At 39.6% G+C, this 26,850-nt stretch overlaps 1 long non-coding RNA gene across 1 annotated transcript in view; it reads right to left on the reverse strand.

Annotated features, from left to right (window-relative positions):
* Nucleotides 1-752: 752 nt before the first annotated feature.
* LOC113595353 (uncharacterized) overlaps nucleotides 753-26,850 on the reverse strand; it is a 33,224-nt gene continuing 7,126 nt past the window's right edge. Inside the window, exons 2-3 of the long non-coding RNA XR_008295337.1 lie at nucleotides 8,778-8,846; nucleotides 753-1,978 (exon numbers count right to left, since the gene is read on the reverse strand). This is a non-coding gene — a long non-coding RNA (uncharacterized LOC113595353). The remainder of the gene's footprint in view (nucleotides 1,979-8,777; nucleotides 8,847-26,850) is intronic.

A 26,850-nucleotide genomic window follows, 5' to 3' on the forward strand; every position in this document is an offset into this window, starting at 1 on the left:
AGCCATACGTGGAGATGATCTATTCTGTGCCTTTTCAGCTATCATGTCTTCATTTTACAAATGAAAAAAATTTAAAAAGAATAAAGGACTTGCCTAAATACAGTCAATGGGAGATTTAATGAGAGTACCCTGAGGTTATTTCTAAGGCTATTTCTATGGCTATATGTGTGTGCATGATAAACGAATAAAACATATTAATTTATTAAATAATTTCCTATCTTTGGAACTATTTTAAGCATATATGTTTCTAATAAAATGAATTGCAAGTAAGACCTCCAGTTCTTAAACAGAACAAAACTTGATTTGTCCCCAAACTGTATCTTCATATTAGCAGAACTCTCTTATTCTTATGAGCATCTTTAACATATCTTTTTAAATGATCTGGATTGACTGTCTAGACTGTTTCAAGTTCCCTGGATAATTTCACAGCTCCCTCTTTGCTCTGACAATGTTCATATGACCTTGAGTTAAATTAGAGAGGTTTCTTTTCTTCTAAATGTTTCATATGCACTACATACATTACTTAATATTGGAGATTTTTGCTTTAAAGGTATAAGGGAAAAAATTTCCTGTTGAGTGATATTAAATATCACTTATCTGAGATTATCAGGTTACATGACTACACATTTTCCAGCCCTTTCTTTCTGAAAAAAAATCCACTGTTATTGAAATGTAAAGAAATTAATGCATTTTTAATCAAATCAATATACATTTGCTATAACAAGAGAACAATCCATTTTGAGTTCAGCACTGTGTTTTTTAAAACTAATAGAATCATGGCAGGTCAAGAAACAAATATATTGGAACTTAACTAAATGTGTCTGTTTTGTTGCTAATACTAATATGATTTCATTAGGAGCATCTGATAAATCTCAAGGGTTTGGACATTCTCTTCTGCTTTTTCATATAACAATGTGGGCAATTAAGAATTCAACAATTACTTTAAGAATTCAGAAATTACTTTCCCCCTGGATAAACTCACCTCATGAGAAGTGAGGACCTGCAAAGGTGAGACACTCTGGATCCAGTAGGGAGTCTCCAATTTTGACACTAAGGAACTTATTATATTCTTATACCATGTCAGCCTCTGAAAGGTAGGGACGCACCCAGAAGCACCCCATAATTTTTTCACTAATCACATACAAAGCCACAGGATGTCAGAGACTCTTGAAGTATTCTCTAATCCAAGCCTTTCAGCTGCAGATTCGATGCAGAACATAAACCTAAACTCTCCCAGAGTTTACTCACATGTCCAGTTAGCGCCTCTCGAGGTAAACTCCCCATCAGCCTCTTCGAATTCTACTCTATTTTCTTTGTAACTAAAGGAATGTTTGCTAAGGTGCAATTAAGTGCAAAGAGTTCACCCTTTAAGCTTTAAGGCATTGCCCTTGGCTTTAGCTTTCAGAGATTTGGTGAGCAAATCTGTATTCACCCTGCTCAGACCCTTCGTGACTTTATAGACTTCAATCACATCCCCGCCAGCCTTCATCTTTCATATTATTCCATCCAAACTAAAGACATCTGAAGATTTGAAACATTTGGAAGCATTCCCTTTCATTTCCAGCCAAGATAAAAATAGAGGCTTCCATTGTGCTCTCAAGGAAAAAAAAAAGTCTATGTTTTCGGTACTTGGGGCTGTCTCAAAAAAAATGAGATCTCACAGACTATATCTCTAGAGAAGGCACATGAACAGGAGACACTTAGGCCCACAAGAGACCCAAATCTAAATACCTACATCCACTCTCACCTTTAAAAGACTCCTCTTGCTTACGCAACCATTCCGGAGTGGGGATGCTGACCCATTTCTTTCTTTTGTATGTATTAAGGGAAAGTTGCCAGAGGAGGAAAGTGTCCCAAAATATTTCTTCCACAAATTATTTCTTCTTTATCTTTATCTTCCACACAGCTGTTGCTGATTTCTTTGATTTAATAAATTGTATGTGTTTTTTCAAGGTAAGAATATTTCTCCTAGCATGAGCTGTAAAACACAAATGTCTCTGAGTTAATTTACCAGTTATCTACACGTAGACTGTGAATTGCTTTAATCAGATTGCTTTCCTTACTGATACTCATGTAAGATGAACACTAAAAGAATTGTGACTTTTTGACAAGAAGAATAAAAACAGAAGCACAGGGCACTAACAAGAAAGTTAGGTTTGAACTGTCAGATCAATAAGGAGCATTGGACTACCAGCAGATAATGTAAGGTCCTGATCCTTGGGTAGGAGAAGAGAAGAAGGAGGAAACACAGGCCAAAGAGACAGAAGAAAGTAGGAAAGAAGCCAATACACCCAGATTGTAGGTATTTTCAAAAGAACATTTGTTGAAAGTTTAATTCTTACAATTGTCTTGCAAATTACAGGTTATTATGCCAATGTACAGATATGAAAACTGAGGCTCAGAGAATCTAATGAAGTTTCAAAGTCTACATCTATCACTTATTGAATATTATATACTAAATATATAAATTTTCTCAGAGAATCCTCAAAATAATTCTAGGAAGTAGGTACTATTGTATGCATTTTAAAGTTGAGAAAACAGGGGCACCTGGGTGGCTCAGTCGGTTAAGCTTCCGACTTCAGCTCATGGTTTGTGGGCTTGAGCCCCACGTCCGGCTCTCTGCTGACAGCTCAGAGCCTGGAGCCTCCTTCGGATTCTGTGTGTGTCTCTCTCTCTCTGCCCCTGCCCCACTTATGCTGTCTCTATTTCTCATAAATAAGTAAACTTTTAAAAAATAAATAAATACACTTGAGATAACAAACAGAGAATTTAAGGTTCCAGGGATCCGGAACTAGTAAAGGACAGAGCTGGGGTTAGAACCCAGGTTTTTCTGACTCCACGGCCAAGGCTCCAAACCACTAAGCAGCACTATCCTTCTACCTCAAAGTCAAAACTGTTCTGCTACACCACAGCAATCCAGCACCCTGCTGGCGATAGAGTTTGCTGCTTGGGGTATTCAGTCAAAGATTTTTTAGCAGGCTTTTTTATAACCCCATCTCCCTTTTTTTGTTGTTGTTCATTAAGATTACCCAGTAAATTCTCATACTATCCTCAGTTATGCAAGTTTGCTCACAAAAGCCTTTCCAAGAAACCGGGTGTCCGTGGTATTGGTTCCAGACATTCTAATGACTACTTATGTGTCTTAGCATCAACCACAGGGACCACTAGGGACAAAGTCACATCAATGAAATGAGAGGATTAGAGCCCTCTTAGCACCAAAATTCCATAATCTTTTTGCAGTCTTCTGTCGACTTGGCGAATTGCAAATCTTCTCCTAAGTATTAAAATTTTGTGTATATTTAGCACAAACTGGAGAAGGTAGAGAACCGTTGCAGATTTGTTGTTAAAGCTCCATTGTTGTCCCTACCGCACACAATGTAATGTTGGAGATAATGTATCTGCGGCTTCCTTGTGTGGATACTCCACAATATTAGCTTTGAGGGTTTGTGTTTGTTTAATTCCATTTGCAAACTGGATTCCACAGTGTCACCAAGAGTAAAGCATCTTGCCATTCAGCATCTATGGAGTAGAGAATATATGCCACAAACTTCAGGAATAAACATGAATGTTGACATATAAATTGTGTTCTGTGAGAACTCACAGTATAGAGGAGGGACCAGACAATTATCATAGCTAGCTAACTTTTAATGAGCATCCGATATATGCCAAGCAGTGCTCTGAGCACTTTACATGGATTGTCTCATTTAATCCTCATGTGTGGAGTATGAGGTAAATACTAGTGATATCCTCATTTGACAGATGAAGAAACCGAGTCTAAAGGAGTTAATTAGCTTTTTTAAAATCACAGAGATAGTAAATGCTGGAGTTTGGATTATACTTCAGGCTTTAGGTTTTAGCTTATACACTGGCCCTTCCTGCTGTACTACTGTCTTATAGTACTTTAGTAAAATTTATGACAAAGGTATCCATGGGAAGCTGTAGGAGCAGAGATAAGGAACATATGACCTAGTCGGGGCTTCAGAAATTTCTGGAAAAGTATGTCTTGAGTTTGAGGTTATTGATTTTTTCTTTGGAGAGGATCTTTTCCTTAGTATTGATGATCAAATAAATTGGAATTAAATACTATTTATTTTTTATACCATTATTATTACAATTGAGACAATTTTTATTTCATTCAAAAAAAGGGATTGGGGAAAACCATCCAGTTGGAAATTACTTATTCAAGTTATCTGTTTGAATTCAACCCAAACTTTAAAATTATTTGAACAAGTTATCAAGAGAATAAATTCTGAATAAATTCAGAGCTATAGAACAAACTGAATGACCTCACATGTAGTATTTTAAAAACCAGCAAAGTGTGTCTTTTTAGAGTTCTCTTAATTGTGCTTCAATTAAAAAATATTAATAATGTGATTTTTGCTTTACTAGTGGGGGAAAAAAGGAACAAGGGAGGTGGTAAATGCTTTCTGACAACACCAACCTGAAACTCTGGCAAAACTGAAGTTTACTTTGGATGTCCTAGGCCAGCCTTATCTGATCAATTTCTGTTATTTTCCTTAAGCATGGCCCTCAATTCCAACTCCATTTTCTTCTATTATGTGATGTTGTTCAAATCAAAATCAAAGATGAAGTTCAGACTAGAGAGTAAAAATGGACTTGTCCATGGGACACATTTGTTGGGGTCAGAAGGGCAAAGGAGTGAAAGCCAGAATGTCGCTGCCTGTAATCATCCCCTCTGATACTACAAAGAACAGACATTCAGTAACCTCTGAGAGATGATGAAACTCTGGAGAGCATTCTCACTACAGGAAGGTGGCAAGGAAGCCAAAATAAACAACACAACTTTTAGGCTCAAGCCCACACATGCTTATGACAAAAGGTATTGACAAACTCATCTTCTCTACCATCACCTCCCACCCTCCACCATACCCTAAGGCAGAGCTGTGAGCCACGCCTGACTTTGAAAACAATTCTTAGGTCATTAGGCACCATCTATAAAGTCCAGGCACTAGCTAACTGGAGGCTTAATGGTACCAAGTATCAGTGGGTAAGAGTCATAAGACTTATTCTCTTCACTTGCCTTCTTCTACTCAAACTGTGGCCCATCTACATTTCCACAAATCCCTAAGGGCAGATTTTACTTACTCACCTTTTACCTACCAACCTGCCAGGCAGTCGCTTACTTTTAAAGATGACTCCCTAAGGGTAGTTAACTGGGAATGCTCTGTGTCTTGAAATGTCTTTAATTGCTTCCTTATTTTTGTCTAGTTTTTTGTGTGTTCCAAAATGACCTTAAGGTCTTTTACTGAGCAAATCTTTTTATATTAGCCTTCTAATCATTTCACGATTTTTTAAAAATTTATTTTACTCTAGTCCAGCCAAAAATCAGAGTACTTAAATAAAACCATCCCTTGGTGTCACTTTCAATTCCAAGATTTCATGATCCCATAAGAATTTTTACTAGAAGTATTGGGGCCAACAAAGAAAAGCAACCATAAAAGTGAAACAGGATTGTTTTAGGTTCAACACAAAGAAGGAATTCTTAAAGATATGAATAAATTAAAAGTAGGACTTTGTATGGGAGCCTGGGTGGCTCAGTTGGTTAAGCAGCCGACTTTGGCTCAGGTCTTGATCTCACAGCTCGTGGGTTTGAGCCCCATTTCGGTTTCTGTGCTGACAGCTCAGAGCTGCAGCCTGCTTCAGAATCTGTATCTCCCTCTCTGCCCGTCCCCCACCCACACTCTGTCTCTAATATATAAATAAATAAATAAATAAATAAATAAATGTAGAACTTTGTATAATACCTTTCTATGGTGGGCCTTGAGAATAAACTATCTTTGAGGATAGATTAGACTTGATTATTTCCTGAGCTCCTTCCTATCCAAAGACAATTGTATTTATACCTTAAATCAGTGTTTCTTAAAATGAGCTCAGGGACCATAACCTCAGAATTAGTATGTTCATAAATATTCAGATTTCTAGGCTTCACCCCAGAATGCACATTTTTAGCAAACCTCCCAGCTAATATTTATGCATCATAAAATTTAAGAACCACTATAGAATTAAGAAGAAACTTCCAAATAGTATTTCTGAATGTTTCTAAAGAGGTGAAAATTAGGTATTAAGGTAGAAATCTTTGCTCTGAAGATTGGCCCCTTCTGTAAATACCAAATCACAATGCTAGAGATCTCTGAAAAAGGAAAGCAGTCTAATAAAAATCCCTTAATCTTTTCGTCTGCTAAAGTATTTTCAAAGATTTTTTTTTAAACTCACTATGAAATGTTTAAAGTCTAAAGAGTTCAGAGTTTGTTCTGATCCAACCCATTCATTTTACAGGAAAGGAAAGTGAGAAGGGAAAGATTACAGCTTACCCATGGTCAGTCAGCTAGGAAGGCCAATGGAAGGCTTACAATTCAATTGTTGGTCCTTGTTCCAGTATTCACCTCAAGGTGAATTTCTGCCTATGTGGACTATTTCTACAATATGTTTTCAACAACGCTCTTTGATTTATTTTGTTTTAATGACAGAGATTTCTTTTTAAACTCAAAGATGAGCAAGTCACAAAATATAACACTTACCACTCAGTATTACAACTCAAATTTTACCAAGATCATTCTTTAGTACTCAAAGTACTAAAGAGTTGTGGTAGCTACAACTATATTTTAGATAAATTGATCTATTGAGCGATTAAAAGATACACAGATGAGACCTATATATGTATGGTAGCTAGGGCAATTCACAGAGACATTTCTAGCAGAGCTATTAAATATTCTAGAAAAGGATTGCCTGTCATTCTGCTCATATAAGTATATCTAATATTCATACATTCATTCAATTTACCAATATTTGTCACATGCCAACCATGTGCCAGGTATTATGCCATTCTATTGTAGTTGCATCTTTTATGGAAATTAGGTTCTAGGATTAGCACTAGAAGCAAAACTCACAGAATCAAAATTACCATTGGGAAAAAAAATCTATTAGGAAGGTTTATAACCCCTTCTCCCAGTTCCTTCTCTGACCGAGCACTAGGTGAAGTTCTTAGTTTGCTTTTAGTGACATGTTGTTGTTAAAATTAAGTCTCCTTAAACATTTGAATCATTGTGCATAGAAGTACTCAGTGTAAGAAGCACATAAGGACTGAGACCAACTCAGGAAACAACTTGGGTTCACATCTATCTCTTGCTCATTTATTGGATGAAAAGGCAAGCAGAATCATCCACTCCATTTAAATTATTTTTTTCTTCTCTTTTTTCCCCCAAGTGGATAGAGTTGAATTCAAGTGATTTAAATCCAAGTATGTTGGGACCTCTTGCCATTTGTCATAACCTGTTGTCATTTTGCATCATACTGTTCAATCTACATGCTATTCTCTTAAATTGGCTCATCTACACCCACTGGAAGGAAAAATGTAAGAGACTTTCTGTCAAGGGGGGAGCCTCAGTTTTAACCTCTCTATTGCTAATATCTTCAGGCTGCTATTCAAGTACGTATTCAGTGTTTTACTATCTTCTTGGCCTTGACCTCCTGGCCTCAAGCTGGCAGCTCAAACAGCTGCTATACCCTGGAATAAAGAGTTGGTTCCCTGGCTTGGAAACTGCTGACACTTTTCCATAGTGCTCCCTAAGCTATTAGGTCAATGGTGGATCCTAATTTCCTTTGATTTGCATAGTATTCGCTTCCTACTGCGGCCCCATTCTCTACATGAACCCCAAATCCTGGAACAACTCCAAATAACATATTTAGATCAGTAATAAAGTTCGGTTACACTTCTATAGTTTATCCTATCAAATTGCCTAAGCTCTGAGGAGGGAGGGAGAAATTGTTTCCAGAAACCATCAATTCACAGCCCATTTATCAACCCTATAGAACAAAGGGTACCATGTGGCACTGAATTATGGGGATTCTTGTCCATTAAAAATAGGATTGACAGCAACAGCTTATTTCACAGAATCCTCTAACTGGAGGTCATTAAATCCAATGACTTCTTGATTGGCCCTGAATTAAGAACCAAAAGATGAAAGACTCCACATTTCCCATCTCTAATCTTATGAGCCACTCAACCTAAATCCTGAGCTTTATTGTCAAACATCATACTACGTGGAGTAGCATAACAAGCCCCTAACCAGATCAAGCTCACTCAAGCTACAGTATAACAGCATCAGGATTAGTAACTTCCAGGCTAGTGACCACAAGCCATGAAGAGCTAACATTTCTCTAGCTTTGGAAAAATCTGAAGATATCCTGCCACCAAGAGAAATAGTAATGGCACAGCTGGCAAGCACTGAAACTTGGGACTCAGTTGTATTTTATTTTGCTTTCATTCCCCAGTTCTCATTATATTTCCAGCCCCCATCCTCTTCAATAAACATATCTTAATGAAAGTCTTTAAGAAAAAAAAAGTGACTAGAAAACATGTAAAGAAATATTCTTTAATACATGAGTGGTAATTAAAATGTGAGCATGCCCTGAGGGCAGAAAATGGATCCCTCTGTTAGGAATTTCAAAGCTAATAAATACAGCAATATAAATACACCATTAAATTGCATTGTAACCAACAAACAGACATATGAATTATTGAGCCATACATAAACTTTAGGACCTGACTGCAGAAAAGGCCAAGAGCAACCAAAAAAGTTCCAAATTAATTGAGCAAGTAATAGGATACAGGAGGGTAAAAGGTTTAAAATGGAACAGCTGAAGCCCTGAAGTACATTCTCAAGAGAAGAACACCACGTGGAGAGAGATACAGAGAGAGAGAGAGCAGAAGAGAAGCAACATGGAAGAGTTCAGAGGTTATTCTGCTAAATGCATACCTTGTGGCTTAGATCTCAGCACTGACGCCAGTTTGATTCTGAAGATAGAATATGTTTCTAGAAGCACAGCTGTGGAAACAAAATGAGATTCTATTTTAAATATAATATAGAGCACTGTCTGTGTACCTTTATTAAAAGGCTACTGCAAGCTTCTACTTCTGACCCTGATGGAGTATCAGGGACCAGATTTACCCTTTCACCTTAAGTAACTTTACAAAACAGACCAAACATATGAAGCACTAGTTTCCAGACATTGGACAATAGGAAGCACAGGTCAGTGATGCCTGAGTGAAAGAGTACAAACCAGGTGAGTTTTACTTCGACTGCTCCCTTTTACTGCCTTGAGAGAGTATCTAGGCTATAATGGAGACAGGCTCAGCCAAACAGAGCCTGGCTTTCTCCCTGAGTTGAGAAGATAGAGCTGACTAAGAAGGGAGGCCAAGTAGGTAGAATTCACAGCACGCCGTACCAGAGAGGGGAATCTCGTGTTCGAAAGATATACAGAGGGTTTCCCTGAGTACTCACCTGACAGCCGACAAGGACACGTATGTGTGAGGAAATTACTGAGGACAGGTAAAGACGGCTGAAAAGAAGCAATCCACAGAGTTCACACACATCTGAAAATAGTTCCATTTCTCCCCTGCCCCCACCAGAGTAGAAAACCTTATAACACACAGAGCATCAGGTGGAGGACTCAGAAGGCTATCGACTCAGTAGTGAGAAAAAATTATTCCTGGACGGAAGGTTACTCCACTTAGCAAATTTTCAAAACAGGCCTACCGGATCAAACTGTTTCCAAGTGACTTAAATGTGTCCAGAACAAAGTTCAAGCATATTTAAAAGAATGCAAAATATATTCAGCACCCAACAAGATAAAATTCACATTAACTGGCACCCAATGAAAAAACACCAAGCATGCAAAGAAGCATAATGAGGAGAAAAACAATGACTAGAAACAGATTCAGAAATGACACAAATGATGGAACAAGTGGGCAAAAATATTAAAACAAATACCACAACTATATTCCATTTATCCAAGGTAGAGCAGTGTCTCTCAGCTTTGGTGCTCCTGCCATTTGGAGCCAGATAATTCTTCATTGAGGGAGCTGTCCTGTGTACTATAGGATGTTTAGCAGCAGCCTGGCCTCTACCCACTAGATTCCAGTAGCATTCCCCATGCTCCCCTGTGACAAGCAAAATATCTTCAGACATTTTCATCCGTCTCCTCGAGGGCAAAATTACCTCTGGTTGAGCACCACTAAGGTAGAGGAAACCATGAGCAAGTCAAGGAGAATTGCTCCAAAAAAATTAAAATTTCTATAGATGAAAAATGCAATCAGATGAAAAATACACTGAGTGAAATAAACAGCAGATTAGACGCCACAGGAATAAAATGAATAAACCTGGATCTAAAATGACAGAAACTCTCCAAAATGAAACACAGAGAGAGTCTACCCTGTTGTAGAGTTGTTTCTCATAGTACCTGTTCCATGAATGGTGTTAGCACATCAGCTACAGGGCTGTTGTAGTGAACCAGTGTAATGAAAAAGGATGGTAGGATGAAAACAACGGTGGCGATGGTAGGAAAGCAGTTCCACAACTGCTACTACTAATAGTGTACCAGTATAAGGACTAGCTAACATTGAGTTTTCTGTACCAGACACTTTGCTAAGTACTTTGTATGCACTCTTTCATTTAATATTCACAGCAATCCTGAGAGTTAGAAATCACCATTCCTGTTTACAGATAAGGAAGCTGAATTTCAAACACTTTCAATAAATAGCAAAGATCACAGGATCATAGGATCACATAGCTACCAACCGTAAAGGAGGAATTGCAACCTACATCTACTCTACTCTAGAGACTGCTTTTCTAACCACTGGGCTTCCTGATACAGAATGACTGGTTGAAAGCAAGGTATTTGAGAGAGAATTCAAAGAAGAATCAAAGTGGAATTTGATGACTAACTTGGATGTAGAAGAAAGAAAATACAGCAAATGGAAAATATATTTTCCAAGAAAAAGCAAAAGGGTCAAAAATATAAATAAAGCTGTATACACGCACAGCCCATAGAACTTTAGGGCTGGAGGGAATATGAAAGATAATCTCTTCCAGACGCAGATGCACATGCTCACACACACACATACACACACACACACACACACACACACACACACACATGCTTTTAAACAGCAAAATAAATACAAATCTAGAGACTTTGATTTCCTTTTCTACATTTGTTGAGTGTTTTAGTTTTTTAAATGTTTTTATTTATTTTTGAGAAAGAAAGAGACAGAGTGTGAGCAGGAGAGGGTTAGACAGAGAGGGAGACACAGAATCTGACACAGGCTCCAGGCTCTGGGTTGTCAGCACAGAGCCCAACATGGGTCTCAAACTCACGAACTGGGAGATCATGACCTGAGCCAAAGTCAGATGCTTAACTGATGCAGCCACCCAGGCGCCCTTGAGTGTTTTAAATGACTTGTTTAGTTGCCCCAGCTAGTTAAAGGCTATGCCAAGACTTAAGCTCTAATTGTGCTCTTTCTACTCCAACGCCCTGTTTCTCCTGTATAAATATGTAAACGTGCCTACCCCATGCCTAACACATGGCAGATTCCTAATAAATATTAGATGTTTTATTGACAACCAATTAAGCCATTCAAACGACTTGTGCATATAGACACAGCATTACTGCACGGGGGCAGATCCATTCTGAAACTGCCTCAGCTTATTCTTCACAGAATAATCTTATTTACTATCAAATGGTATAGCCAAGTCACAGGGACTGGAGAAAGAACAGATGTTTTCAGGATTATTTCCCCTCACATAGTGTGTTCTTGAAACCCTCTCATGTTAAAACACCTAACACCAGAGCAGAACGGGAATAAAATAATCATCTTCACATAGACAGCATTACCCATGTTTACAATCCTTCACACAAGAGGGATCAGCTGATGAAGGCAGCCAGTCTAAATGTACAATTATAGGAGCATGACGAAAACCAGGTGAACCATTCACCACAGGGTCTGAATCATTCAGACCCTGTATCAGCCCCCAAACCAAAACGGTGGCCTTAATCCCTTTATCCCCACATTCTGCTCACACAATCGGTATGCCCAGTTAGAGATGGTTTTGTCTGCATGAGGCTGCTGTCCTGAGCAACATGTGATATGATTTGCCTTCAAAGAACCTCTCCATCGCCCTTGGCACCAACATTTCCTAATGTTTATGTTTTTGAGACGAGAGTGTTGGTGATAAAGCTCTCGGTCACACGGAGGTGCCTTTTTGCTCTGGCAGTTCACAAGATATTCAGTTTTATTTAATGGCTTAACTGCTTCATAATTGCTCATATTCAGCTGCTCCTAAGCCTGAATGATCTCAGCTTTTAATATGCCTTGTCTAATTTTTAGCCACATCAATCTATACAAATAGCTCATCACTACTCTGAAATGCTAATGCTTGTCACATATTTCAATCGCCTCTATAAGACCTTGTTCCTGTGTTCATAAATCTTGTTAACATTTCAGGACCTTTATTTTCTTGTCCAATGATTCAAAGATACATATAGATAGATATAGATATAGATGATATAGATATAGAGATAGATATAGATACAGATATAGATGATATAGATGTATAAGACCTCATCTTTTCCAAGGATTCAATATTTTTAAAATATGAAATAAAAAAAGATAAGTGACTTCTTTTTTACTAAATCTACTTAACACTATTTATAATTATTTGTAGCATTTTACACCTTCTGCCTTGTTTTCATGGTTATTCACATATTTTTCTTACCTCCTCTTCTTGTTTATAAACACTATGGGATAAACCAAGGAGACAAACAACAACTGGGGGGGGAGGGGTAAGAGGGGCCAGAGGCCACTTTTCAAGATGTTATCTGAGAACTGAAAAGTGGGAATGGAAAGTCACAATGAGGACTGGTTCAGTTCTCTTACTTTCTGTAGGAGAACAGCATGCAAATCAACAGTCACGATGTGACAGTGACCTATTTCATCAGAATGTTAATTTCTCCAGTAAGGTAAGTAATTACATCATCAGAAAGGGGTAGGGTAATAACAAGAAAAAGTTTCCAAGTCAGCTTGAAGTGTAAAGATGCAACTGTAACATGCCCCATAACAGGGTAAATGACATCGACTGGAGATCCACAAAGGTCCTCTAAGTTACTGATACTGTCTTTCTAGATTATCTGTTAAGTATATGCTGATATATTAGTCTGTCTAATTATATCCTCCAAGGTAGAGACTATTTTTTTAAAAGCAACCTCTCTATCTTTATGTGCTGTTTACGGTATATCACCCCCACTAAAACATAAGCTCTGAGAATCCTGAAACTCTGTTGGCTTTTTTCACAACAGCATACCCAGCTGTGGAATAAGGCACATAGTAGGCACTCAATGTGCTAAAGAAATGAGTGCTACTAACCTGGTATCAATGTGAACTTAAACTGGTTGCTAATAGGACTGTGCGGCCCTTGGGCCCAGAAGGGAGCTTTCACAACTAAATAAAATAGTGAGTGTCTATTCTTAAAACCAATCAAGTGCCCCGACGATAAATGACTCTTACAATGGTCCTATATTCTTTAGGCTAGACGTCAAATGCTAGACGTGGCAGATCCGAGCAGCAGCCCATCCCTGCCCCTCTTCCAACTCCATGCACCCCAGACACCCAGGCTCAGGAAGAAAGCAAAAAACAGTGGCCCAAGGAATGCGCTCACAGGAGTTGATGCTCTTCCAGAGGATTTTCAAAGCACCACTACTGCTCGTAGGAAGGGTGACCATCTGGTACTATCTCCCAGCTCTCCTCTTCCTTGCGCTCTTTTCTGAGCTGAGAATGTACAGGGTTTCTCTCTCTTTTCGGTAACTTAATAGCAACACAGTACCACAGATTGAACGTTCAGTGTTTGTTTCAATTCCTACATGTAAATATCCATTTTCCTTAAACCCAGTGTCATTACCTTCAAGGGCATAATCATCCACAGGACTGTTTCAGTTGTATCTACCAGAATTCATTATTACCCAAGCACCGTAAAATCATTCACAGATCGTGGTCTTCCCTGAGAGCAGAAAAATAAGGTACTTGACATAATTCTTAACTACATTGACTGGACCTTCCACAAATGTTCCAATAAAAGAATTGTTCTTTCTCCCTCGTCAAGTACTTATTACCATTAATAGCACCTGTTATGACTGAGGCCTTTAGCAGAAAGAATGTTAGCTTAAAATTGTATGTTGTTAGTTACAATTTGCCTGCTGGGAAAAATGTTGCGTAAGTAATAAATACATTTTATTAATAGAAAACTAGGTCAGAATAAAAAAGTCCACTCTCCAACTACCTTTCTTCTCTTTCCCCTAATTTGTGCTACTTTCCAAAAGCTGCAGGTGCTCCCGGGAATGACTATAACAGCTGGAGCAGGGTTCTCCTTACAAAAGCAGCCATAGGGAAACTACTTGCATCAAATTGGTCTCCTGTGTTCTGGCCTCCCTTTCTGCAACAATTTACCTCCATTTAGTTTCTCCTCCCTTTCATTAATGTCACATGGCATCATGATCTGATAAACCCATTCACAGTAAAACATCAGAGGACTAGCATGTCACTTTGCTCAGGGGTATTTGTGTTTCAAAGAAGGTGTGGGAGGTAAAAAGGCAATATTTAAACCAAAGTAATTAATTTCTAATGGAATTTCAAGTCTTTTTCATCTACCAGTAAGATCCAACTACCCACAGATCTCAGAGGCATTCATTTTTTTATTCATTTATCCATTCAGTCACCAGATGTTTATTGAGAGCTTACTATGTACCAGTCACTGAGCAAAGTACTAAAAATGTAATAATATGGCAGACCTAGTCCCTGACCTCACAGAACTCATACACAATTCTCTCAATCTTGGTTCACATAAGAACACTGAAGCCTGATTCAACATTGTAGCCAACACACTTCAAATACCTTTTACTTCTTTCAAGGCCCCCAAACTCCCAGAAATTTCTATCCCGATTTTAACTAAAAAGCATTTCCCAGTTCTGATATCTGTCAAGTCTTTAATTTCTCCTCAACCTCTATGACTAAAAAGTTGATCTGCCAGAAGTGTTCCAAAACTTTTCTCTAAAACACTTCAGGGTCAGTTTCAAATTTACAAACTGGAGAGACCCCTTGAATAGTTTCTCTGTAAAATGATCCTCGAGGTAAAAGTAACAGCTTTCTTCAAAAAGGAAAGTCATTCGGTACATTAGGAAGTGTGACATCACACCTTCCAGCAGCAGCCCATCACAGAAATAAGAGGCCAACTGACCCAAAGAGAACCTGAGTGATAGCAAACAGCCTAGAAAGGGCAATCAGTATCCATAAGAATAATCACTCTAGATGTTTCCACCCGGCCACCATTCTGTCAGAGTCTGTGCCTTGCCCCTGGATACACCCCTTTTAATCATTTCTCTTTAATTGTCAGATAGATTTTTTCTGGTTTTGCTCATATCATTAAATATTTTTCTATTTTGTTTCAGCCTCATCAGTTTCAACATGGATAGTGCGTCTTGATCCCATCCTGCAGAAGCTAGGGGGAAAAGGACAATTTTGCCACTGAAACCTAAAGTTTGACATCAAAATATGATGGGATTTATCAAAGAAGCCAGTGACAGGCAGGAGACATATTTCCAGATGACCTAAGGGTATCAGGTAAAACTCTCAGTGGTGATACAGGAGCACTGTGGATGGCAATAATGGTCAAAAGTCCACTAAACCAAAGTTGTGGTTGTAGCAAAGGAAAAGGAGGTCATTTTGGAGCAAACACCATTCGTAAATTTGGGGACGGCTGAATTAAATTAGTAGGCTGCAAAGAAACTTATTTCTGGAGACAATTTTCAGGGCTGCTCTAGCAGACTTTGAAGACCAGGAATTAGAGATACTTTTAAAAACTGTTTGATCTATATATAGGGAAAAGAAGCTATATAAAGGAAAGGGAAGTAAAATACTCAGCTGGTTCTATGTGAAGCAGAGCAAAGTCTTTTCTAGTAATGTTTTGCATGTGGAGCCATGCTACAATTACTTTAAAATGACTAAGGTTAATAGTTGGAGCATCCAAACAATACTGCAAAAATGTAGAAGGCTATAAGTAAATAGTTATTAGGATATTTGGAAATAAATTTAGACAGGTGTACAAATCTTGATGGTGACTTAAAAAAAACAGTGCTGGCAAAAGAAAAAACTGTAGATAATAATAATCAAGATTTTAAATTTTCCTCTGGATTTAAGCCAAAAAAATCCACATCTAAATCTGACCTACAACTGTGGTCTTCACATGTCTATTTTAAGTGGGTAATATCTATCTTCTGTCTTAAGCTTTTATGATTACTTAAAGTATATAATCCTTTCTTGCTACTATCCCCAACTTCTTTCTTGCAAGGAGACAGACCATTTTCATTACATAAAGGAAATTCCTCTGTGCCCCACCCCTCACATACACACACATCTTCTTTCCCTACAACAACCCCTCCCAGCTATAAAGAAGAGGTTGGGCCTTGGGAATGGTAACTTTGCCCTGCCCTGACTACATATGTCCTCAGGAATCACAGTCCAAGTGAGTAAGGGGTTGAGTAATTCATTTATTCAGAATAGAGCTGTTAATTCACAGTCCTTGGTCATGAATTTTTCCCATCTCCAAGATGCAAAACATTCTACTCTGTCACCTCCATTAGACGAAATTCCAGCCCTGTTTCAAAGTTCCATTCAAGTTCCACTTCATCCACACATTTTCCCTGACCCCATCCAAACAACTTGAACACTTTCTTCTCTCTGAGCCACCTGGATCTCACAGTAAGGACACTTACTGCCAATAACAGAAATGTGGGGCAAACCTAACCATAGTGAATGCTCCTCAACTACAGACTGTGCTGGGTTTGATAGTGTCCATCCAGAACCTCAGAGTAGGACTTTAGTTAGAAATAGGGTTTTCCAGATAACATCAGTTAAGATGAGATCATAGTGGACTCAGGTGAGTCCTATTCCAATGACTGGTGTCTTCATAAGGAGAGAAACACAGATGCACAGAGGGGAGACTACATGAAAAAGTAGAGGCAGAGTTTCGTTGCCACAAGCAAACAAAGCCAAGGATTGCCAACAACCATCAGAAGCTAGAAAAGGCAAGAATGGATTCTTTCCTACAGCCTTTGGAGAGAGCATGGCCCTGTCAACAACCTCCAGAACTATGAGAGAATAAATTTCTGTTGTTTTAAGCCACCCAGGTTTTGATTATTGGTTATAGCAGCTCTAGGAAACTAATACATAGACCACATCTTATACCTGTATTTCTTCAGATTTCACAGAGTTTGGGGTTTATTGCTGATAATCAATAATCAATGTTTGTTGACTAACAGGAAGGCCCTTATGATGATTGTAAGAGTCAGGGAAGCTGGCCTGTGTGGCTATAACTGAGAGCTGGTCTTTTAGTGGAAACAATGGACCACCTCAAGATTGTTGCAAAGAACGAGAGTCCTGCTAGTGATTTCCCAGTGTCAAGGATAGATTCAAGTCCAAGGGGTAGAGAAGAGCAGGGGTTTTTATGGATTTCTTACTAGGAGAGAGGGGTTAGTATATCAAATATATTTTCTATTCAAAATCTCTTGAATAGAGAGATTTCTCTTACCTATATACTGTTTATTTAATTCTTTCTTAAATGGGAGCTATAGGATTAATTTTTTTAATGTTTATTTATTTTAGAGAGAGAAAGAGAGACAGAGCATAAGTGGGGGAGGGGCAGAGAGAGGGGGGGACACAGAATCTGAAGCAGGCTCCAGGCTCTGAGCTGTCAGCACAGAGCCCGACCGGATTCAATCCCATGAACTGTGAGATCATGACCTGAGCCGAAGTCAGATGCTTAACCAACTGAGCCACCCAGGTGCCCGGGAGCTATAGAATTATGAGTAGAGACAAAGATTCTCTTTAAGATAATTTTGCTCAGAGCCTTTGATATGCTAATATGATCATTAACTTCCACAAACATGTATAGTTTTCAAATTTCCCACATTTATTTGATCATGGATTACTTTGGGTTAGAGAGTAATATTTTGAGTTATAGACTTTGGGAAACTCACCTAATTAATACCTTGCCTTGAGATTCTTTGGATGGAAAATAACAGAAAAAAAAAGATTCAGTGTGGCTTAAATAATAAGAATTATTACTCATATAAGTTCTTCATTAAGTGTCTGCAGGGATAGTTAGTTCAGTGGATCAGAATTGTCATCAGGCCCCATGAACTTTTGTCTCTCCCTTTTGCCTTTCTCAGCAAAGGTTGTGTGGTTCCCTTCCTGACTACAGTAGTACCAGCCATCATCACACCATATATGCCAACATCCTCCGGAAAAATCAAATACTATTTTCCCTCATGTGTCACTTTTAGTCAGAGAGGCAAATATTTCCCAGAAGCCCCCTTTCCAATTCCTGTTACATCTCATTGGTCAAAATTGTGTCACACTTCCATGCTTAATCCAACCACTGGCAAGGGGAATTGGGCCACCATGATTGGCTTAAATCACTCATGATCATGATTCATTCTCTAGGACTGGGAAGGGAGCCCCTTAGAATGAATGATTCACACTCCCGTGACAGTGCAGAAGAGGATAAAACATAACCATGGTTATGTTAGTGTGGTAGAACTGTTGTTGGGCCCCATAACAGCCATCCACCCCTTCTTCCATACCAACAGAACCACCATTTTGTGCAGAACAGTGATGTGCTCAATCTCCACCATTTGAATCATGATTAGCTAAGCCATTGTTAGTGATCCCATTCATTTTTGCCTAATATTGGCTTTCTCATACTTATACTATAGTTGGTATAGAACATGTTTCTGGTCAACAAGATATGAGTGAACATCTTGTGGATATATTTAATATATCTATATATCTATAGGTATCTATATATCTATCAATCTATCTATACACAGAGAGAGCCTGAAACAGAGACAAAGAGGGAATTACCTTAAGCCACTTCTTCTTCTACCTACCCCAGCCCCCACTCCTCCTTTCTGTCTGTGAACATGGCTATGTTGTCAGGAGTTGTGGTAGCCTTCTTATGGCCCTGAGATAACCAGCACAAGAGCCAAATACCAACACATTGAGAATGACTGGACAGGAGATTGAAAGAGCTTGGTTTGTTGATGTCATCAATGAGCCACAGAATCCACCATGCATGTTCATCCTCTGAAGACTCTTTATATAACACCTATTCACATCAGGCTAAATATCCCAGAATACAGAAAACAAGACTCCAGAACAACCGAATCCTAGAGTGAAGATACTGTTACAGAATCCCCTAATCCCCACCCATCCAGAAAAAAAAAGGGAGGGAGGGGAGAAATACTGGTTTGGGGAATAGTATGTCAAAGGCAGCCAGAAAAGTACCTACAGCACAAGGTTTTCCTAGAGCTTCTGCTCACTCTGCACCATTTGGAAGTGCATGAAGGAGGCAGTCTCAGAGATTCCCCATGTTGTATGGAGGGGCACACAGAATTGGGAGGAGTACTTCTCTGCTGTGAAGAAAGGAGTTGGAGCCTCAGGGAGATAATGGATGGGGTAAAGAGGCGAATGTTTCTCTTAGTGATTCCCATGATAATCATTTTAACCAGATTTTGTCTGCACAAATCTATGAAGTGAAAAGATGTGGCCCAACCAGGATCATCGGCACTGGTTCTGTATCACCCACCTACCTGACCTCCAGGGTGGTCCTGGCAGCAAACCATTCTTTGGGGTACCTCCCTTCACTCCCTTTTCCTAAACTCCCTCCAAATCTCCTACCCCTTTGTGACCACAGTTCAGTAAAGTACGGGCAAAGCACAGAACTTCAAACGTATGCTTGGAAAGGAGAACTGAAAATGTCAGTAATGAAATGACAGGCGCTGGCAGGGCAGGCACATGCTTCGCGCTGTACCAGTAGCAAAGAGGAACGTAGCAAGCACACAGGATCAGCCTGCTTGCTTTACTCAGATTCTGACCATACCTGCATTCTAACCAGTTATACACAAACAACACATTATGCCTCATTGTGCACTTTCATCCTGTGTCATGAAAGTTTAAAATACTTTCATTTGTTTGTGTATTACATTATTCCAAGAAATACACATATGATTCATGGCTTCTGAAATTTTTAAATCTGAATCCAGGTCAAATGAAGGAGGAGGAGGAGGAGAAGGAGGAGTCGTCAGAAATGGAAGATGAAAACAAGAAAAATAAACAAGTTCTCTAACTAGAGTTCTCCCTCAGATTTCCTCATTCCACACCCTTCCCTATTCAGGCAGGGAACAGAGAAGTGAGTCTTACGCCAGCATGAAAATCCATATTTCTACAATTCTTTTCCAGTGTTTTTCTCAAGGGACTCATTGTTCTAATTTCAACACCAATCTGTCAAAGTGAAAGGTGGGAGAATTTTAATCATAAATTATTTGCATGGAAGTACATCAAGAATTTGCCACAAAAATATATATTCCTTAAAATACATAAAATATTGTTTCTCACACTTTCTAGTTCTTTGATTGCATATCAGCAATATCTCTTAGGCTCATAACAGACCCATGGACTTAAGAAGGTTTCTCAAACAACCATGTCATCCTGCACTGGGCTTTTCAACTAGGAAATAAACAAGACTGACAAATATTCAGCCAAAAATACCATCCAGAATCACAGTTTTTCTGATAAAGGTTTTCTGATAAAGGTTGTTTTCTAACAAAGGTTTTCTGATAAAGTTTCTGTTTTATGTAATCACTGAAGATCTTGTGGGTACAGATCAGTTCCCCCACATCCTCAAAGAAGGGTGCAGGCACGGGGAGGTGGGAAGGAAGTTCCCCAGTTCTAAGGCTTCAGGCACTTCATCTACCTCTGCCATGCAGAACTCCCTTCCCAACTTCCTGCTTCTCACTGATTTTCTATCCTGCATTCTTCAGCCATTGATCTCCATCTCCACTCAGTTCCTAGAAATTGAAATTTCAATTTGGACTGAACTTCAGATCCTTATCTGGATAGGCTTTTGGAGCTCCCTTGACTCTACTTCAGGTGACTAGAGAGGCAATCCCCCCTACCCAATGCCCCCACCTCCCACGGTCCTGCTAGCCTAGGTCAAGCTCCTTGAACCTAGAAGGGAATCAAAAATTAGCAAAAATGAGTTCCGTCAGCTCTTCCTTGAAAGGTAAGCAAAAGGAAACAAATGGAGACTGAACATAAATTTTGCTTTGATATATGATCACCAGATCTAATTTGGAAAAATCCTATGTTTTACCTGGAAATATCACTGTCCTAGGAGTTAAAGACCTCTAAATAGCCTGATCAAACTAGCTTAATCTTCTAAAGTCTATGATCAAAAGATTTGGATAATTCAGTCCCTGAAGTCCCTTTGAGATCTAAAATTCCACAGTTGGATAAAATGAGCAGATCAGAAAGCACAGGTGTATAAATTTCCTAGTAATAAACGTTCCTGAAACAACACAAGAAGCTAGGGGAGCCTTTGAGGAAGCATCAAGCAAGCAAAACTCGGGATAGCTAAGTTCTCTTCTATTTTTCCATTTCTCTTGGAGAGAAGGCAACAAAGATTTGGCTTTACACAGGCTGATTAACAACCCACGAGAAAATCAAAGGTACTTATTTACAGGATTCCTAACCCCAGCCATTTCCCCAGTTCAGTGAATGTTAAATCGTAATGAGGAAGGTAGATTTGCAGTATTGTAATCTGATTTTTTTAAAGTTCCAGAGGCTTTGGTTCAAAAAGAACATATTACCAATTTGCATCCCATTTGGAATGTCTAAATCTTAAGTTTTAAAAGGCCTAAACTTAAAGTATGTACAATAAAATAAACAACAATCCCCTGAGCTCTACTCAAATACAGCACAGATTACATATTTTGTCTTGACTTAATCACATTCTCAGTAGGAAAAGAAGTACAACAAACATACAAATGTCTGGATTTATCCTGCTAAAGTAAGGAGGACATCCAGAAAATAAGACTTGTCCTTGACAAATTCTATCTTCCATTCCCCTGACTTACACATCAAATTTCTGCTTCTCTCCAACTAGTTCTCATTTCCCAGAAGTCTTATTCTTAGCTGACTGTCAGCTAGTCTCTACAGATAATGGCTTTTAGCTGATATTGGTTTAAGGTGTTTCTTTTCCCAGTTGTATTTGCATATATAAGTGAAAGCTTTAAAATCATCAGCCTTAGGTCTCAGGAACTAATTATAATATGGTGGGGAGAGTAGAATGGAATTTAGGAAAGTGTTTTAGTGAAAAATTCTCAATTGACCCACTCCTCCAGTCAAAGCCCAAGGGAGAATTACAAGGAAATATCAAGACACAAGCCAGAAACTGTCACCTGCTGGACTTTCAGATTTGTTTTAGTTGCAAGTGACAAAAACACAGTTCAAATCAACTTGAGTAAATATGGGACTTCACTGGCTCATGGTATCCAAGAAAGAACAGTCAGACATGGGAAGAGCAGAGATACTGCCGAATCTCTGAAATTACCAGAATTGAGGAATCAGGTGCACACTGGATTTTCCTCTATTCCTCACTCTTACCTCTCTGCCTATCTACTATATCCTCTCCCCCTGCAGAATGATTTCCTTCAGATGAGAGGATACATGACCTTTGAGCATTGCTAAGTTTTACATCTTACAGATTTAACCCCTAGAAAGAGGCTGCCCTCAAGCTCTCTCTGGACACCAGTCCACCCAAGGAAAAGACTCATTAGCCCTGTCTGAATCAGCTTTGGACCATCATCTGGGTCCAGAGGGAGGGCTGCTGGGATTGGTCCACTTTCCATGGTGGATCTGTAAGGTAGGGCCTGGGAACAGAGACGTGAAGGGATACTTGGGTGTTTATTCCTATATTAACTATAAGGATGGAAGGAAGGGGGGCATTTTGTAGTAAAGGGATCCAGGCAGACACTCCCACATGCCAGATGTCCTCTACAGCTGGGCACAACACAGTGCTGCTCAAAGCCCCAGTGTCTCACACTGGCAAAAAGTTCCTTCTATATGGAACACCACATGGTTTTAGCTCACTGGGGGCTATAAAGAACATAGCCTCCTTAGGTTAAACTGTTGTAATATAGAGGCAGAAGCAAGATAATATCCAAAGGACACCCAAACAAGAGAAAGGGATTTGATAGATACTATACATTATACCAATATCTACTTGTCCACACTTACCAATCTCTGGGAATTCCCAGAAATAATTGAGGGTGGGATCAGTGGGTACTTTGCTGGAGACTGGAGTTTCTGCAATAGTAGTTAGATACTAGGGTTAGCAAAATAGGAATTAAAGCTGTTGGTGTAGAACATAGGGGATGGGGCTAAGAGCCGGGGCTTTGGAGGTACACTGCCTGGGTTCAAATTCTTGCTCCACCGCTGCCCAACTGTGGGATCTTGGGAAAGTGGCTAGTGACTCTGTGCCTCAGGTTTCTCATCTGTAAAATGGGAATGATAATAGTACATAACTCAAATGGTTGTTTTAAGGATTAGATTAATTTATGTGAAAGCACTTTAAAATTTTATTTCCCAAAAGGATATAGACAAAGACCTTTTGGAAACTAAAATATCTCCAAATCCAAAGAATAAGTCTCCAGTAGTAAAATTACAGAAATGAATAGAACATTTCAGGGCAGAGAGTTATGACTAATACCTCAGTCCCCACTATGCAGACACCTGCTCACCATGATTTTGGGTTCACTGTGCCAGGCGAGAAGCACGTATTTCTCACTCTTATTCTCCTCTTACCAACATCTCTAAGGATCTAATCTCAAGTAGCTTTTTGGATGGCTTAGGAATTCTTAGGCCTAGGCCTTGAAGACCCTCAAAGTTTGTGCCCCATCTCCACTGATTTTAGTCTCTAAAACCTGAAACTTCAGAGTCTCTAAGAATCATTAGGGAGAGGTGGGGGAGGAAGGGGAAATATGCTGTGAAAGGACCGAGGAATATCTCACAATGGATCACCGAAGGAGAGAGGAAATAAAAGAGTGTACATCTGTGCAGCCTGGTGCGGTGGTCCAGGCTATCTCGGAGACAGATGATAACACCCAGCTGCCCTCCGGGACGAAGTCAAGGCAAACAGATCCATCCTTTGCCAGCTGCCATGGCTCTGAAGTAATAGGGAGGCAGAAGACTAGCAGGTTAATCCAGGGCACCTAAGATCAAAGAGCAGCACCTCCAGGTCAGCTGTGCTCCTCCTTCCTGGAGTCAGGGAAATGTCAGCTCAGACACGAAATGGAAAAGTGGACTGACTCCTTGGAACTGTTGACTAAAGATAACCATTGATTGTGAGTGCAGTGAGTGTTTTTCTTTCTCTCTCTTAAAAGGAAGTTGCTAAACTTGTTACTGGAAAGAGTCAGATTCCTTAGATTGTTCCATATGCCCAAATCTGACAGTTACACTGGCACACTTTGATTCCCCATTTCAAAAACGTGTGTGGAGACACAACTGAGCGACTTCCATGTCACATCCTGTTCTCTCAATCCAGCTTTTGACATTTGCAGAGTACTCTTCCAAGGGAATAAACTAAGCGCAGATAGAACTCAGTCTTTTCCCTTTAAGCCATCTCTTCCTTTAACATATTCTTCATCAAAGATGCACTAGAAAACACTGTCTAGTGCGTAGAGAAGGTGTAATTTTTCAGTTTCTCACTGAGACGCAGGTTGGCAAATAGGTTAATTTTAACTTCACAGATTGCAAGGTGTGTGAATAGAACAGCTATATCAAGAACAAAATAGAGCTGAGAAGAAGAGCTGCTCTGAACCACCAAGCTATTTCATCCCTAAGGTCAGAAAGGGCATTGAGGGCTAGTGCGTTAACCACTAAAACAGCACCAGGTTGAGGAATTTCAACAATATGTGCCCCTTTGCTTCTTATCAGGAATAGAGACGGGTGTGGCACGTGAAGGGAAGAAAGGGGTGTCCAAATTTTTCCTGGATAGTAATTGTAACTAACACTGATTAAGTGCTTGCTGCATGCCAGGCACCAGACTAGGAATGTAATAAATACACAGGATCTCGTTTACTCCTTACCACAGCTCTATGAGAAAGGGACGACTTCAGTCTCCTTTTGCAGATGGGGGAGCTAGGACTCAGAGAAATTAAATCATTGTTTGAAATCACATTGCTGACATGCGGTGACGGTGAGATTTGCACCAACGTCTGTCTGGGTTCAGAGCCCACACCCCATTTCTTTATCCTGGCTTGTGCCATGAGCCCAGTGATAAGAAAAGATCATTTGCTGTCAATCCTCAGTTGCCTGGGGCCTCTTACACAGTTTATGGATTACCCAGCCTTACCATTGTCTTCATAGCACCCATTTGTTAGTCTGTTAGAGGAACAAGCCCACAGGGGCTGAGGGCAGGGGAAAGAGGAAACACCAAGTGATTGATTTGACGCACCTGGTACCAAACCCAAGGAGGAAGTCATTAAAACCAATGGGTACAGTGAGATTTAGGGATTACCTGCATGTTTCAGTTATCACAGTATTCACTGTTCTTCATAAGCCTGCACAATCAAGTTGGCTCCAAAGCAGTTTTGTTTGCTTTGCCCTTTTACCCACCTAATCAGCCTAGGCAAAGACTTCACCTCTGATTTTAGGAGAGCAAAGTCATTCTATTTGGAACTTAACTGGCTCTGCGAGTCAGACAGCAGCAAGGGCCCGCCCTTAGATCAAATACAATTTAAGGCCAGTAATGAACAAGGTCATTAAGTTATTTTAAGGTCTCTTACTCCCATTGCCTATCCAACCAGGGTGTGTTTATTCATTTTCAAATGCCAGAAAAGTCCAAAGGAGGGTATTACGTTCATCTTGATAATGAATGGATCTTAGAGGGTGTAGCTGCAGTACACGTGAGTTAGGTTCACAGTTATGTCATTCCCTGGGTAGAGACCCTCATCTCAATGACAGAAAGTACACACACGCACACACGTACACACACAAATACATACTCAAACAAACATTTTCAGTGATAATGTATTAAGTAAAGCTTTGTTAAACACTCTGTTAAAAAAACTGAGTATGAGCCTTAGGATATTAAAAGACTGCCTTGGGGAATGAAGGCAGAATGCTGTTCCTGTTTGATTTGGGGACACAACACACAGAGCTGGGGCTGCATGGAGTATGAAGTTCTGTAACATTGTATGTTAAATAAACATTTCCCTTGGATGAAGTCACAGTTATCTGAATGCTTTGGAAAGAGAGCTCCCTTTTAAATCTTTTTGACAAAATCCATCTCTTGAATGAAATACATCTATTCCTACAGGTCCCAACAGCCACTGATTGATACACAGACACTGGCAGAGACGACCAGCTCCTCACTAACACCCATGTTCTCTATTTCTTCCTGGGTGCTCCAATAGACTGTATTTCTCACCCTCCTCTGCAGTTAGATATGGCCATGTAGTCAGTGAAACGTGGGCAGAGGTGATGCGTGCCCATCTCCCAGCCTGGCCCCCGAGAACCTTCCATGCATGCTCCTCTATGCCCTTTTCCCTACAAGCTGTGCACTTGGAAGCCACATGTCAAAGATGGCACAGCCTCCATTGGCCCAGGCCCCTACATGGCTTCATGAAAGAGGGGCACCCTTCTGACCTGCTCACTTACCCAGTGTCATCATATGAGTAAGAAATATACTTCCATGTCTTAGTCATTACATATTTGGGGTCTGTTCTTATGGCAGTCAGTCTATCCTACCTAATACGGACACATTTTTCAGGCAAAAATAAGCTCCAAATGTGTTAAAATCATTTCAGTTTTGACTGACCTCCTGGGTATTACTCAGCAGAAGCATTAACCACCTATAGATAAGTTCCCTTATTTACCTAGAAGCCCATCTACATAGATTAGCTTGACTGTGAATCAATGTCTACAAATCAGAACATCCACCCTTGAGAGTTTTCACTTAAGACTCATTTTGAAACAACTGTTGGTTTTCTTTCAGGGAACCTTGACACATGCAAAGTACCCTCCTTAATTCACAGGCCAAGAGTTTCTAATGATGCCTCCCTTTCAGCCTATCTGGAAAATGAACACCTATGTCTTTGAAG

The sequence above is a fragment of the Acinonyx jubatus genome, chromosome C1 (assembly GCF_027475565.1).
Source record: "Acinonyx jubatus isolate Ajub_Pintada_27869175 chromosome C1, VMU_Ajub_asm_v1.0, whole genome shotgun sequence".
NCBI lineage: Eukaryota > Metazoa > Chordata > Mammalia > Carnivora > Felidae > Acinonyx > Acinonyx jubatus.